The sequence below is a fragment of the Myxocyprinus asiaticus genome, chromosome 15 (assembly GCF_019703515.2).
Source record: "Myxocyprinus asiaticus isolate MX2 ecotype Aquarium Trade chromosome 15, UBuf_Myxa_2, whole genome shotgun sequence".
NCBI lineage: Eukaryota > Metazoa > Chordata > Actinopteri > Cypriniformes > Catostomidae > Myxocyprinus > Myxocyprinus asiaticus.
Genome location: NC_059358.1, coordinates 20,661,310 through 20,678,422, shown reverse-complemented (window position 1 = coordinate 20,678,422; position 17,113 = coordinate 20,661,310). Strand labels below are relative to the sequence as shown.

Here is a 17,113-nt window from a genome sequence, read left to right as displayed (position 1 = left end):
TCTGGGACATGCCATCACTGAGCAGCTTTTGTCTGATTCCCACAGTACCGTTGGCGCACACATTGCCTTGGCGCATTATCTTCAGCATTACTTCTCGACGCGGGTTGGCTTTCACGAAGAACTCGAGGCCTGCATGGCCCCAGTGCCCTGGTAACATGGGCCTATTATCCAGACCTGGAGAAGAGACAACATCCGATTGGAATCGATGGAATATGCAACAGAGAGCGCATTTATAGTGTAAGCTCAAGGAAGACGTTGAATTTTTAGAAAAGAGAACTCCGAGGCCTCTGACAGAGTTGTCTATTTGGCAGTCGCGCCTCCTATTGAACCAGTAATTTATTCAAAGGAGGTTTTTATCCCCAGCGATCTGATTCTTATGATAATCAACCGACCGAGACCTTTTCTGCCCCTTGTCTGGGGTCTGCTCTCGGTCCTCGCGGTTAAAGCTGATTTGCACGGTTTCACCCTGCCGGTCACATTCCTAGACACTTACAGAGAAAAAGGCAAAGACAAAGGGTTGCTGGGAGCGAGTGCTCTTGATTTAGACTGTGGGTTACAGTTAAAGGAGTCTGTAAGTCAAAGTGTTCAAAAGGCACTTATTCCACCCCAGACTAATCAAGGCCTTGTGGATAGTCAGATGCACAGCAGATATGATTTTTGACTGCATGAAATATGTCTAAAGAAACCCGAACTATTTCACGCAGACATAATTTCAGTTCTCTTGTGATCTCTGTTGATCTGATTTTGTTTTCCTAATTTGTCTCGCGCGGCCTTCAAACAAGAACATAAGAATGTTATTATAACCAACTATTAGGTTATAATTTTTAACAAATGGGTGGGTATTAAAATGCTTCTTCATAATTGAAGCAGCATTGTATTGCATTGATAATTCAAGAGGGTGGGACTAATTTAAGCTGCAACTTGTCATAAGGGGAGGGCTTAAACGATGCTATATGTTTTTTTGGCTTGCAAGTTGAGGCCCACAAGCATTTCATACGCGGAATGATAAGCGGGGGGACAACGAGCAGCTCATTTCACTCTCCGTAGGGGAGGAGGGTGGCATCTCAATGGGAAATATGGGTGAAAAGACTGCGTGCAGCCCAATACAGAGACGCTGAATGGATGGAGCCACTGCAACGTCACGCGGAGCCGCAGCCATGAAGCAGATGACCAAAGCGCCAGACAACATTCGAGAGCGCACGCAGCTCGCACGCGCACAATTATCAATTGCAATCCGTCCTTCTGATCATTGATGCTCGTGGCCTGGAGTGAGTATAAACTGGCTTTTACGTCTGTTTTATGGGATGTTTTCAAACCGCCACTGCAATCATTATGCAATCGTGTTTTAAGAGTGAAGCGGCCGGGAATCGATAGAAATAAGTCACAGAACAGGTTGGTAGCGGTCCTTACAGAGCTCGAGAGTCGCTGCTGTTAGAGGTGATCAGGGCGCACGAGTCGTGTGCATCCTTTTTGGACACATTGAAAGGAAAATCGTTTGTCATTACATTTTACACAGAAACAAAGGCAACATTTTTTTAGATAGGCATTTGTTATTAGTTATAGCGTAATGATTGTCTTTTAAACAACTCACAACTTGTTATGTATAGACTAACATAACCCCAGTTAGAAAATTAGTGTTGATTAACAGGTTAAGGCTTGTTAACTGGGGTTTATTTGTCTTTATACCCATTTCTGACTTGATCTTTGAGCGAAGTAGCGTCAGAGGATTTATTTTCCTGAGAGCTGAGAAATAGGCTGGTCAGTGTGCTTTTTGCCTGAATTAAATGCTTTCAAAGAAAAGAGGTAGCCTATTCGTTACTGCAATAAGCAGGGAGTGCGAAAACGCTCTTGGTGTATTTTCCGCCTTATGACAGAATAGCCACAGAATAAAACAAGAATAGGCTTAATACACAACTTCGAAAATGTTGCAGCACAATCACCGAGATACTGAAATCGAGAATTTGGGTGCTTTGCAGAAAATGCACACACAAAACAGAAACATGGGCACGTATGGTTGTAATTTGTATTGTATGGTGTTTATGAGAGGGAGGCCTGTGCGCATGACGTGTCTAATTCTTATGTCCAGCGTTCAGATTTATCATCCCGAATATCTGTTCTGCACGTGCCTCTTTCACGCGCGTTATGCCCTACAGTAGCATTCAAGTAAATGCGAAAATCCTGACACTTTTCACACAGGTGTATCAAACGAACACTGAAGCACCCTGTTCTTGATTGCTAACATTTTATAAGTATTTTTATATGTATAGAAAACATTATGCACTCATCATTATTTAACAATAAGCCATACTTAACAAGTACCATATCATGCGAAGCGATGACTGTGCAACGGATGAGCAAAGTCAGCATAATTATGTAGGAGAATGGACCATTCCATCCAGTTTAAAAGACACTTTCAATTCTCATCTTCTCGCTCTTGCGCTGTTGCTGTCCATATGTTAATTAAAGCAGTGAGAGCTGCTAATCAGCTATTAGTCTACAACAGCGTGCAGAAAAAAACATTTCGATATAAAGTGAGGGCTAAGTATCAGGTATATTTTAAAATCACCCACGAGGACGTTAAGTAGCCAACACCTCCGTCGTCTGACTATTTTCTTTATTGTTCAGCTTCATATGTTTTTATGATACAAAACAACCCGTATACATTCCGTTACATGTAGACAACTCCAAAAGTCCTGCTCACAACCTGTAACATTTTGTGAGAAGTCTGTGTTTTTATTGATCTAAAGAACAATCAATCAAACGTTTAACGTTACTATTTTTTTGTTGTAATTTCCTCTGCTTTTTTCCCTGTCTATAGGAAAGCCGTTATGAGAGAGATTTTGCATGAGGGGCACGTTACACAGGTAGGTGACTAAATGTTTTCTTTTAAAATATTTTTACTCGGTCTATTTATTGAAACTGCTTTTTATTACACTTGCAGTAGGCCTATATTTAGAGAAACATTTTGCGAAGTGATCTACACACACGCATGTTTAGCCTGTGGTACTACACAAACACACATCAATAATAGCAGATAATAAATAGATTTCAGGACAGATTGATCACAGCTGGTTATGAGTGGTTCGGTTTTTCTGAGTGGTTAAAGAGCCTTTAGTAGGCCTATATGCTTAATTTTAGGCATAGACACCATTTACATTCTCACACTTTAAAAAAAAAAGTGGCGTAGGTATTAGCACGAAGCCCGTTATAATAATAAGAGTCTTATAACCTCCAGTTGCCTAGCCTAACTGACAAAGGGCAAATCACTTTTAATAATTCTAAAGCACTTTCCTCTTAAAAATCCGACAAGGACGTGTTGGCTATAGTAGGCCACCCTATATTTGAACGTCAACGTACAGACCTTTCTAAATGAAAGTTTTGTCAATACGCTTTTTATGTAGAAAAAATAAATAAATAAATAATAATAATAATAATAAAAATAAAAAAATGAAATGCTACAGTTTCACGCAACCTGTATACCCTTTAGGCCTTCGTTACACTACTTTTAAGCCTGTTTAACAAAATTTAATGACTAGATTTTTTTTTTTTATTATTATTTTTTTTTTCATTCACTTGTTGGTAAGAGGCGCTTCCTATTGTGTGCGCTTAACCTACTACACCTTCTCCATCTCTAACCCTTATTTTGGTTAAATGTAAAAATTATTCAACAGAACCTATAGTATGAGTCGGTCATGTTTCATTATGATTAATGTAACACCGGATGTGAGTTCGGTATTTTCCTCGACAGTGATTCAGAAAGCTGAAAAGGACGTCGTCATAAAACAATCAATAAAAAATGTATTTGATTTCCACATCGCAGATTTAAGCCTTCTTTACACCACGTAATTCAAAATATAGAGGAAAAATATATCTTAAGATCATGCAAATACCTGTTCTCATTCTTTATCAACAAAGTCAAATACGTCATTCATATTTTGAACCAATAGCATATGTTTAAATTAAAGACTTTGGCTTTCAAAATCATTTGTATTTATTCTGATCATTTAAGTTAGATATATTAGGGATTATAGTTAGCCTTTGTTAAGATTAAACAGAAGTACACAATAAGTCACCTCTATATTTCTCTAAAATCTCTCATTTAATTTCTACACTATTGCAGCGAGCTTCGCTGAGGTGACTAGATTTAAAGATCGATTTGTGGAACCAGTACTTACAAAACAGTTCTATATAACCTGATAGTTAACTGGACTACATTTTAGGTAATTCTTGACATCAGTGATTGTTTTTGATGTTAATGAAAATGCAGACACAACAAGAAACTGAGTCATCAAAACTGAGGAAAAAAATAAAAATAATAATATAATAAAATAATAATAATAATAATAATAATAGTTTATATAATAATTTATTTATATCAAAGGAGACATTTTATTTGAGTAGTTGAGATAACATGTAATTTACATACTGTACATTTTGAGTGTATGATCCAACAGAAATAACCATCAACTAATATTTTTGTTAACTTTGTATTCTTATTAATATTGTTGAATTAGAATGAATATTTTTGTTCTTAAAATTCTATGGTAACTTATGTGTGCTTGGTGTGTATACCTGTGCATCATATAGGCCTTAGCATGTTTGTGTGTGTGTGAGCGGGTGTAGTGTGCTAACTGTTCATTTATAGGGAAGGTTCTTGTGTTCATATTTACAGTCACAAAGGCTAGTAGGCTAACAGTGAGAGTGAGGCGATTTTCTCCTGTTAACAATGCGATGGTGCTGTTAGTAAAATAATTAGATGATGAGCCATGTGTAGAGTAAATAAAAGAGTTTGAACTCGCCCCTGTGTCGCCGTTTTCACCAGCTTGAAAGGCTGTAATAAGTGATGACTCTCTCTCTCCCTCTCCATCTCTCTTTCTTCTCTTTGATTGCAACACCTCTGAGAGTGTCAAGGGAGGGGCCCCTCTCACACAAAGGCTTTTAATTGGACCAGCTTCTCTTTTATTTGCATAAAATCAGACTGACTGAGAGTGTGTGAGAAAAAGAGTGGAAGAGAGAGAGAGAGAGAGGCTGAGAGAGAGAATTACCTCATGATTCTGCACTTAGAGCTGAAAGGCAGGCTTTTGAAACACAAACAACTGAGATTTAAATTTGTGGCAAACTAAAACAAGCAATGCATTACTATTCTTTTCCTTTTTCTGTCAGCACAGTCACAGTCTTTTTTTATTTTTATTTATTTAAAAATAAATCCCAGCCTTTGCGGGATGCGTTTGAAGCCATCTCTCACCCAGGGAGAGCGATCAGCCTGCAATGTAAGACAGAAACAACAAGCAGTGAATGAGCCCCTTGCATCTAAAACCAGCCCATTCTGGTTCAGCATACTGTATATGCATACTGGTGATATCATTCTTTGGCTTTTATAAGAGTTAAGAAAACATAGATATACTTGAGAAATAATAGAAGACTATAAAAGCCAACACTACAGACTATGCATCATAGATACTAAGACTGTACATCATATGCAAAAGATATGCATCATTTTGCAGTTTAAAACCTAATCTGAAAATCTTATTTCATTAACAATATCCATTGTCATTGTTTTTTTAGTTTTTTTTCATCTTAGACCTAGCACAGTCAAGATCAGTAATGAATGACTTGCTTTAAATACATCAGGTTTAATTAATGCTTATGTTGAACTAAATACAGCTGATTTCAGTTCAGTCCTAATTACAAAGCTAATAAAACATGCTCTCTTTTTAGGTCCCAGTTCAACCCTTGTTGGGTTTCTCAGATGGTGGAAGAGGACAGGTGGCCGGAGGGGTTGGCTGTTATCTTTGGTTATCTAGCTGTATGAGTGATATTCATTCTTCATAAAGCTAGATAACCGAAAGTAACAAGAATCCCATTACACACCTGAAAGGCATCACCCACCTTGTGATCTGTACTCCTCCCTTCCCCTCTTCTCTTTTCTTCCCTAAGTCTCTCTCTCTCTCTCTCTCTCCCTCAATCTCTGCATCATCTTGTGAGAGCAAGTCACAAAATGGCTTCCATCAGTACTGATAGGAAAGGTAAGCAGTATTTTTACTGTACTTTTGTTCAATAACAAGCAGTAATTATACCCCTGTCTCATAGAAAGCATTATGCAGCATAATCTTTTGCCTTAAAGCCCAGTCCGCCTAATTATTCTCCTTGAAATAGTGTTTACTCTTTGGGATACATTATCGTGATTGCATAAGATGTGTTAGCGACTAAAGGAAAACACAGTGTGCAAAAAGGCTATCAATATTCTGGTGGAATTTCTGAGCAGCCTGCTATGGAAGTTGTTCACATTTAACATAATTATTTTGTCATAATTATCTGTATGAAAATTCAGATCTGAAAAAAGTGTAAAAATGCAGTGTAACATTTTTTAAAACAACATAAAAAAATAGCTTGGGTAAATAGTTGGCTTGTTCACTTGCTTGTTAGACATTAGACTAGTACATGGGATTTCCCATTGATCACAGAGGAAAAATCAAGAGGAACAGGAAATAATTAATTGATTCATTCCATTTAGCAAATGCTTATATTACAAATAATGCACAATATGAGAGTAATACTAAACAAATATCATTACCTCATTGAATGTAGGTTATTTTACAGAAGGACAACACCTAGCATGTCTTAGACAGGATAAACAAAAATGGGATGTTTTATAGTTTCTAATTGTATGCATTGTTTTAAACATATATTAATTTGTACACAGGGATAGGGCACTAGAACATGTTGTGCAGTGGTATGTTGGTCAGACATGATCATGATTAATCTGTAAGCTGCTGGTCTCAAAAACACAGCGTAGCACACTGAGGCTTAATGCAAAGGCCACATGACGATCACCCTTGGGTGCCTCTACTAACACCCAAACCAGTCAGAGCATCCAGTTCTTTCTGCAGTATAAGTCTGCAACAAACACACAAAGCTCATTCACTAGTTACCTTTGTTTAAAGAGGTTGGTGAGCGGATACCTCATTGTCTTTTTCAATTCTGACTTGGCTATCATTTGATTCAACTCATGCATGTGAATAATTAACAGGCTAAAGCGTTCCCACGCAATACTGGACGCTATTCTAAGCTTCGGATGCATTCGGACCTTGAGCCAGTGCAGATAAACAAACGTTGATTGTTTGAACTAGAATTTTTTAGTGTCTGCTGAGAGGTACTTGATTTGATGTGACAGTTGGCTGTGTTATGAATGGGCTCGGACGGAGCAATCTCGGGGATAGATGCTTCTAAGTGGGAAAGCTTGTTGGGATGGTCCTAAATACAGGTCTATTCCTTACTGTGGGCCCAGTGCTATACCGGAACAGTTTTGATGACAAAAGCAAGTATGAGGCCTAAACCAGAATCCCCTACACTATTATAGTTGTGAGTGGACATCAGAAAATCAGATCATTGCACTTTTGGGCATGTTAAGTTGTCATTTAAATGATTGTATCTGGAATTAGCAGATCACTGAGGTTACACACTGTTCTTGTATGAAACAAATGCACTCCCTTTCCTGAAAACATTATTTATTAATCCTTAAAAACAAAGACTGAATGCTGTAAATGACAGAGAATCTTAGTGATCAATCAGTGTGTTACACTCCACCACGTAGATCTAAATGAGTAAACGTTATTATTTAAACCTATATGCAATTACTTGCTTTTCCATACAAATTGTTCAAAAAATTATTATGGACTAAAAGATAAATAGTCTAATCTACTGTACTTAGTGAGGCACTTTCATTTTCCATGCATTACGGTAGTAGCCACAGACAGTGCTGCTGCATTGCAGGTGCAAGGATTAAACAGTACAGCTCTGAGAGCAAAAGGTGAAGAGAGAGTCTGAACCTTGCCAGTGAGAATAGAGAAATGGGTGGAGATGTGCATTTATATGCCCATGATATTTTGAGCCATGTTGATCAAAGTCTGTTTGTTGCTGTTACATAAGCATTGCCTAGATCATGTCCTGTATTTTATCACACTCCAATCACAAAATTTGTTTCTTCTGAGCTGCTTCTACCGAATGAGCCGAGTTTAAAGAAACCATTGACTTAGAGTATTTGCTACATTTCCAAAACTGTTAAAGTTTAGCAATAACAAATGGAGATTAATGAACTCGGAATATGTCCCTGTTTCTATAATATATCCAGCTGTAAATTACAAGTCTTGAAGAACAGGCCAAATACTGTGATAACCACCACTGTCTCTAGCTAGATTTGGTTTTCTCTCCACCTAATCATTTATCGGTCTTACTGCATCCCAACCTACTGAGCAGTGTATGCCCTCGTCGTGCAAGATACATATGCTCTCTACACCTCTTGGCCTGATTACAGCATTGTTGGCTAGTGAAATTCAATTACAAAATGTTCTTAGAATGTTATATTTGCCTGAATTAAATATCTCAAAGTGCACACCTGCAGATGTAATTTACCAAGATGTATTACAATCATTGATTTGATACATCTTGGCAATTTACATGAATTACTTGAGCATAAAAGTGGCAGGTGGCATTTAGGTTGGATGTGTTTAGGCCTGTAAAGAAATTGACTTAATTGTTGCTGGCTTCTTATGGTTAAACTCTGAATCTTGTGGTCTTAGTTTGGCTGGAGAACTGGAGGCTAGGGAACAGAGGAGCAGGAAGGAGAGGAAAGAATGGCAGTTTTTTTTTCTCTTAGCAAGCAGGTTCAGACTCAAAGTGTCAACTAGAAAAACAAGCATTGTGCTGTTATCTTTACCACCCTCCTCCCCTCTCCTGTTGACTGTGCTGTCAATAGAGTCAGTCCACTTGTCACAGAGACAATGGATTCCTTTACCAACCTTTTGACAGCATCCCAGTCACATCAGCCAGGCCGCTTTTATTGAGCGGTGCTCTGATTCATGCCCCCGGCAAAGCTTCTCTTTCTTTGGACGGAACTCACCAACCAAGCCCCAAAATGGCTGTTGGAGAGGAAAATGAGGAATAGACGCTGTTCTCTTTGACCCCCTCCTGTCCTGACGTCGCCCCAAAGAATTGTCATTTCCCTTTAGACTGTTAGAAAAGTCAATGGGCCCGCACACACAAAGGGAATTAAATACTCAGCAGTAACAGGTGTAGCCAAACACAGTCCTGACTACATGAAAGGCTGATTCATCACACACATTGTACAACGACAAGGAGACCACACCATAGTCATTTAGACATTTAAATTTAGTCTAAAGGAACAAATGGAAGATAAAAAATGAGTTTGTGTTTATTTTATTGTGTCTGAAAATAACGGAATATGGCTTTGTGTTAGTCAGTTGAATGAACTGTTGAATGTAGTCATTTTCCTTAAATGCTACTTTGAACTATTTACACTCTGTGTGAGTTAAAATATTTAAGATTTATTCAAGAAGGTTCTTTGTCAGTTCAGAAAAATTAACAAAGAACAAAACACTCCGTATCAGACAAATTTAAGCTGCATTTAAATGTTTCCTAACAAGCAAATTTGAGTAGCGGTCAAAGAAAACAAATATTCAGATGTCGCTTGATTGTCCCACTTTTAATTGGCTATTTTATCAAAAGCTTGGCACAATGAACTAGTACTCATTCTAGCGAAATGTCCCTTTTTTTATTGAAGCGTCATTTGTATGGCTGTTCACATGCTGTCCACTCTCTGCCAAATTGTCCTGCTCTCTCTTCAACACACCTACATGTCCACTGAAAGCACACAATGCTATTGTTACCTCAGCTGTTAATGTCAGAGGTCTGACAATGGTTCCTATTTGCTGTATCTGCATAAGGCACTTTTCCAGCAAACGTTTGGAGTGGTCTTGAGAGAGGGTCCACTTTGTCCAGCCACAGCAAAAAAATGTCAAGTGCCAATTAGGGAAGGTTTGCTGCCTTTCAGCAGAATCTCACCCCTCTAATCCCACTCTTTATTCTCCCTAACCAACTCTCTCACACTCCAGCCATCTTTCACTTATAACCCATGTTAACGGCACCTTAAAACAAAGACCACCTCTCCCAGCTACCTCAGAGCAAAGGAAACTTCCCTCAGCAAAGACCTGCTTGTCACGCTCCGTTGTTTCCCTTTAAGTGAGTGTCCACGAGACAATACAGGTTCCCCCTTTTTGGCTCCTGAGATGATTACCTGGGTTTCTGTAGATCTGCTTCAAAATGAACCTGTCAGATTGTGTTAGTCTGCACTAGAGTCAGATTGTACACATCTCAACTGGGTTTTACCACTTCTATTAATTTCATCCTCCATCTCCATGAGTCAGTACGTTTACACGTGCAGTTACAGTGTAATCACGTTACAATGGGTTTTTGCGTACCAAGTACAGTAAACATGACATTTGAAAGAAGGTCGCCTGATGAGGAAGTGTTAAAAACATGTTGCACATCACCTCGGTCTTTCAGAGCATGTACACAATGTTGTGGTCTGATTAACATGTATACATGCTGGATGAAGCCGAACTATAATCACTTTATCTAGGTCTGTTAGTCCAACATTAAAAAAATCAGGCTAAAAAACTTTTAAAACATTTAAAAAAGACAAAAAAATTGTTTAAGTCCTGCTAAAATTGAGCTTTGAAAAAGTGTATTTAAACATACTGATTGTTTCAATGTTTCAAACATTTCCTGGAGTATAGGCCCATACATTTAAAACATATTCTCAATTATCCTTCCAGAGCTTCTACGGTGGACATACTCTTATCATAGAACAACAAGAAAACTGAAAATGTGCTTTCTGTTTAATTTAGCACCAATAGGCAGATGAGTAGCAGTAGAAGACTGGTATTTTCACATACACATGTAAAATGATTTATTAATGCACCGCTAGCACGCTATGAAACCATGACGAAAGAATGTGTTACAATCTTAAATGGCCAGGGAAGCCATTTTTGTGCTCTCTGGGACACAATTGTTCCTCCACAAAGTGTTTACTTCTGTTAGCCACCTCCTGCCACGCGAAAGGATTTATCCTTCACTCTCTCTGTCTCTTTCATTCAAGATCTCAATGTAAATTTTTTCCCAGCCTTGATTCTCAGATGGTTGTGTCTGATTTGCATGCATTTGCATAATGAAAGTCATTTGCATGCTCAGGGCAGACTTTACCATGAGAACAGACATGAAAAGGTGTTTGTGTGTGCCCTTATGTGTGCACATGCATGCCTGATTATGCTTATGCCCTCACATGTTGATGCAACTGCAAACTTATATCATGCCTTTTCTCTTTTATTTTCCCATTTTCACTCTTATACAGACTGACAATCAGTCTCTCCATGATGCCAGGAAAAGAAAACGGTGAAGAAAGCGGGGCAGGTCAGTTGTGTTGCAGTTTTCCCATTCTGAGTCCTGCTGGCGTTGCTGCTCCCCTCCCCTTTGCTGCTCGCCTGCCCCCTTCCTCTCATCACAAGATGCAGCTTGCACAAAGCCACCATCTTAGAGCATGTGGGCATTAAATGGATGTGGAAAATAAGCAGGTATGACCCACCATCACTCTCCTACGCCTCGCACTCTCCTCTCTTTTTCTACTCTCTTTTACACACAGTGTCCCCACTCCCCCTGCTCTAAGGTACTGTTCTTTTTAGAAGATGTGTTGGTTAATTGTGAATATCACACATCCTGGTTGTGATAGCTGCTAAAGGGGGCAGAGACATGTTTTGTAGTCGTTTGCATTAAATCATTCTCCAGCACAATGGCTGAGGCAGAGCTGCATCTGCGGGCACCAGCGTTGAATAGATCACCATCAGGGATTCTGCTGCCCCGTCGTCATGCCATGCCAGCCAGTGAGATGGCACACTGCCATTATTGAGACAAACAGCAAGACTTTTCTCCTGCTTTCAGACATAGTTGTCATGATATTATTTTTCCCATGAAAATTTGTGATTCAATAAGTGAAATGGATGACCATTGTTGGATTTTTTTTGACTAGTGGGAAGAAAAACTACATAACTGTCAGTAAAATACGAGTTCCATCTGAGGCCTATTTCTCTCAATAACTAAAAAAAAAAAAAAAAAAAAAAAAAAAAAGACTAATTCTGCATAGATTTAAAGGTGCAAAAACCAATTGGAAAAACATAGTGACAAGGAGTAGTAGAGCCATAACTATTGTGAGGGAGGGAGTGGTCTCAATAAAAATGGACTCTCTTTGCATGTCTTGGTTTTTCAGAGTCGTGGCCCAGACAAGTCCAGTATTGTTCTCTGTGTTGAGCTTGCTGTGGTTCAACGTTATTAAGGGCAGGAAGTTATAAGTTTAAAAACCGCTTAACCAAAACACCAATTAGAGCTGGCTGTGCCTGATTAAGTGAGGTTGCAAAGTAAACAATACAGGCCATTGTCCCTCACTCTCTCAGAGAGCTGCCTTTGTCCAGGTCCCATCACTGAAAGTCCAGACAATACCCCGAACTAACAGATACAGTGGAGGAATGGTGTGCTAACTGCGCTGCTCAGAGCTCAGTGTCATAGAGCAAAGAGAGAGGATAAGGACATATTGAGGAATTTCAATATCTGTCAGGTGTAAAGATTTGGTGTCCTTGAGATGGATATGACTTATAACAATTGTAACCACTTAGAAACAGCTAGAAGATAAAGAATGGAACAACAACTGCTATCCAGCATGATCTTTTCCACTTTAAGCATCTCTGTATAAAATAAAATACAAATAAAAAATCAGACAGGCCAGTGATGAATGTAATTTTGAAAGCTTACAAATCAAGGATTCATTTGTTTAAAACTCAGAATATTTTGGAATTCTTTGTGCTGGCAGCACAGAAAGTGCTTATCATGAAACCTGTCAAGAAATATTTCACATAAAGAAAACGAAGCCTAGATTTAGGACCAATAAGATTTTTTTTTTTTTTTTTTTTTTTGCATTGTGACATTACTTTCAAGACACTTAAGCACATTTTATCGCCAAATTCTTCTTACCTTAATGCGTTCGGATGTTTTACTATTCCCATTGTTTTCAATGATGATTCTCATTACTGTAACATAGTAATTTTTACTGTATTGCTGTAATAAAATTAAAGGCAATACCAAGGGAGTACTACTATGAGATATATAAATACTTCACTATTGAAATAATATATACAAAAAAATTCACATTGCAGTAATGATCATCTTCTTTGGCATTGTGGTAATGAGAATTGGGAGGCAAAATGTGCGTAATGTAATATCACAATGTAAAAAACTATTAATGGCCCTAAAAAGGCTTCATTATCTATGGGCAATTTATAATTTCTTATTTGTTTCTTTTGAAATTGGAGTAAAATAGGACCAGGGCATTTTCTTGACAGATTTTGTGAGAATCACCCATAGAATCATAGTCACACTGGGTCTAGAATCCTGTCAGTGTTTGCTTTTGTCTTGGAAGCAGTAAACTAAGTGTGCCACAGTAAACAGGTGGCAAACTGGGGGAGAGTGTGGCTGAGAGGCACTGCACAGTAAATTATGCACAGTAAAAACAAAGCCAAAGCACATCAGATAAAAAAAGAGTGAGGAATCTGCAGCAGCTTGCGTCTGGGAGTGTGTGTGTGTGTGTGTGTGTGTGTGTGTGTGTGTGCTCTGAGGTGGCTGGGGCATGGGCAAAGGGGCAGACAATCTCCTGTCTACACATATACACATTCACATAAGGCTCCCCTTTTCAGAGCAGCTGCTCTCGCCTCTCCATGCAGGAACCAGCCCTGGGAACCACCATGGTGAGGCTCCCCCAAAAATGGTCACCAGGGGCCCCCAAGTCTGAGTCTGTCTGCCTATCCCCTTTTCGTCTCCCCCTCCATCTCCCCCTCCCCCTTCTGACGATGATTCTGGGTGCCTGGGAAGAACTCTGAGTTCATGGTCAGACTGCCTATTGAGCTGACAGGCTGACTGTTTGCTCAATTCAGTCCTCTATTCAGCCTGGACAGGAGGTGGGAGACAGAGACACAGTAACACTCCAATGAGTATTCATTTAGGGAAGACAACCGGAGGGAGAGAGGGAAATCATGAAAGAAAGAATGAAAGAAGAAGCAGAGAGGGAGGGGTTGAGAAATAAGAGTTTGGCTTAGAAATGGCTGTGCCAACCATCAAGCATGGATTCTAAACAGCTCCCCCTCCCGATTCTACATTTATGTCTCTGTATTTCAATAGTGACTAATTATTAACACTCTGACTCCAAATTCATGCAGAGTCTTTGTTTCAGTCTGCCTTCCTTCATCTTGTATTCATTGTGTTCTCTCCCACAACTCCATGTTCCTCCATCTTAGATGATACATTACATGTCATTGATGAAGGACCACGTTTCACTATCCAGATCCTACTTGTAATTATCATAACAGATATAACACACTATAGAAAGGGGTAACCTGCTTAAGAAGCTATTTCTACCTGATCTAACCCTTAAAATTAGTTTTGCTTGTGTATTCAGGCTGATTCAGTGGTGTTAAATAGTATTTTTGACTTCAATCAAACCAGTTAATTTAGATGTTACCACATGAATCTCATTTTTTAGGTTAATATTTTTTTAGTAGACTGTGTTGACATTCAGTATTGACATTATGAATTTAGAGCAGTCTGAAAGAGAAACTTCCACTCACACTTTTGCAATTTATGCCCATTTTTCCTGGCCCATAAACACGACAGCTGTGGGTGTTTGATCAGCTCTGGCCTGCTTGTGTTCTTGATCACCTGCACGCCTCGAGTTGCTTGTCTGAGCCGTGTGGTGCGACTAAACTCTGGAGTTCTCTGGGCTTAGGTTGTCACATGCCTCCTCTTTGCTTTAGAGCCACATTGTACCAAGCGCAGAGCAATGTCAACTTCGGCCTCAATCCCTCAACCTGGCACTTGCTATAGCCTACATGAGTCACGGTTGTCTGAGGTGTTAGTTAGCTGCAAACATCTTAAACATCCTTCAGTTTATCTACTCAAATTTTATAATCTAGGATTGGAACTTCTTGAAGTACAGCAGCCACTCCTGAAGTGACAAACTGACTCTGACAGTTTTAAATCATCATTTTCTGTGATTTGTGGTTGATTGTTCTGATTTGAATTGAACATTTCAAACCGTTTCCAAGAGTTTTCTTAAAGTGTGTGTCACTTTATCATGTACATTTGTTATTGAAATACTATTAAACACATTTTCTGTTTCTTTTGTTTATTTACAGTTTTTCAATTCGAGTCGAATATCCTGGAATCCATTAAATGAAGGGTTGATTCGAGTACCGACTGCTGATGGAGTCACACGGGTTTTTTACTATGCATGTGCCCCAACATCAGATATAAATAGCACTTTAATTGTTCATTATAACTTCAATCTTGGCATTTGGGAAACCTTTAGTACCTACTGTTACAGGGGCCATATGTTCCATGAGTCGTGTGTGTTTGTTTGATGTGTGTTTCTAATTTTCAGTGTGTGTGTGTGTGTGTGTGTGTGTGTGTGTGTGTGTGTGTGTGTGTGTGTTGACTGTCAAGAAGATGGGAGGGGATAATGCAAGAAACTTACTGTTATACATGTGTGGGTCAAAGTACACAAATTGTGTATTTCAACAAACACACTTAGAATTCTCAGCGTAAAACGGTTCTATTCAAATGGTTCTACTGTGGAGTTTTTGTAGAAAATGAGTCTTAAAGGTCAATCATTTAAGTACATTTTTTGGCAAAAAACAAGGAAAATTAAATAAGAGAAAGATTAGGCTATAAATCTTAAAAACAAATTTAAGGCAGGTCAACACTAATATGTCTTGGTAGACTGTTATGAGTACAATCTTGAGCATAGTGCACTTTATAAAGTCACATTTTTTCACACAGATTTTTTTTTTCTCAATAGATTTCAATATTAAAAGGAAAATGTAGAGACTGCTGTTCTAGAAACTGGCTTGTTACTTTCTGTGTGCATCCTAATGTATTTCTCTAATAACTGATTATTAATTGAAATAATAATGTATACTGTAACAATGTGTGAGGCTCGGTAGATTCTGCATGTATGAATGTGAGACCCACGGCAGCAGTGAACAGTACTGCACTCTGATTGGACAGCTCAGTGTGTTGTGCATCACACACTTGTTGGAAAGAGAGCTGTTGTCTTTAATTTCTATGCAATTGCGTTGAGCTTGCAATCACCTGAAAGAGAATGCAGATCAGAGCAGTTGATTATGACTCAAACTACTTTACTTGAGACATTTACTGACAGTAGATTAAATCTGTTTTAAAGTGAGAGGAAGAGAAAATGTTAAGCTGTTATATGCCCACTAAAACAAGTTTCAATAAACTATAAACTAAACATCCTTTTAGCTTTTATTTTTTTATGTTAAAATGTAGTTTCAGGACTCAGTTTTAAAGGGGATTAAATGCTCTGTCTCTCTGTATTTTGTATTACAATCAATTAAGAGAAAAATCACAATTGCTATGCAAATGTTATAAAGTAAGAATTTATTAGAGTTTGAAGAGAACTGTGCAATCTATTTTATAAACAGTTTTATTTCTGAAAATTATTTTTTATGCAGCAATATTTTATCAAAAGAGATCTGTTTTAAATGTGACAAATCAAGTGAATGTGAAGACAATGAATTTATTAAATGGGGCTTTTTACTATGCAATTTTTTAAAATCTTCAATAATTGTGTGTTCTTTGTGTAATTATGTAACGAGTCATGATTTTCAGTTGGTCATAGCTCTGTAGTATTAATGCTAATAATTAAAATCATGTTTTCATTTAATTTTTAACTCTTTGATTTTATTCTTTTCCCTATTGTATGTTTCTTTCAAGTTGCTGATGAGTGCAAATGTGAGATTGTTTTGTATATTATTTTACACATTTTTGTAGTATCACCATGTGCCTTTTAACAATGTCCTGTTATGGATATTAATAAAAGTTTACTTTGAAAACAAACATATGCATTATTGCCTGCTTTGAAAAATATTGGTACTGCCAAAGAGAACAAATCTGACATCTATTTAAAGCTACATTTCTGAAGCCAGAATTCTGAACATGAGAATTCACAAGAGATTGGCAAATTTTCTTTCTAAGATTATTAATTTGTTTTAGGGGTTATTTATTTATTTATATTTATTTGAATTGCAATGAACCAGACTGGGTCAAGAATATTGCCGTGATCCAACATGTCTTCGCCAGTCGGAGCAGCTCACAATCTGCATGGCTGTGTGCCAGGTAACAGGGTGCATTAGTGTAT

General features: G+C 38.2%; 1 long non-coding RNA gene across 2 annotated transcripts; it reads left to right on the top strand.

Moving 5' to 3' along the window:
- The first annotated feature begins 211 nt into the window (after positions 1 to 211).
- LOC127453504 (uncharacterized) lies at positions 212 to 16,806 on the top strand. 2 transcript variants are annotated; one of them, XR_007899422.1, is made up of 5 exons: positions 212 to 237; positions 2,819 to 2,864; positions 5,719 to 6,026; positions 11,210 to 11,429; positions 15,090 to 16,806. It is a non-coding gene; the product is annotated as an uncharacterized LOC127453504 (long non-coding RNA). The 2 variants fall into 2 exon arrangements; XR_007899421.1 differs by lacking the exon at positions 212 to 237 and adding an exon at positions 1,135 to 1,268.
- The last annotated feature ends 307 nt before the right edge of the window (positions 16,807 to 17,113 follow it).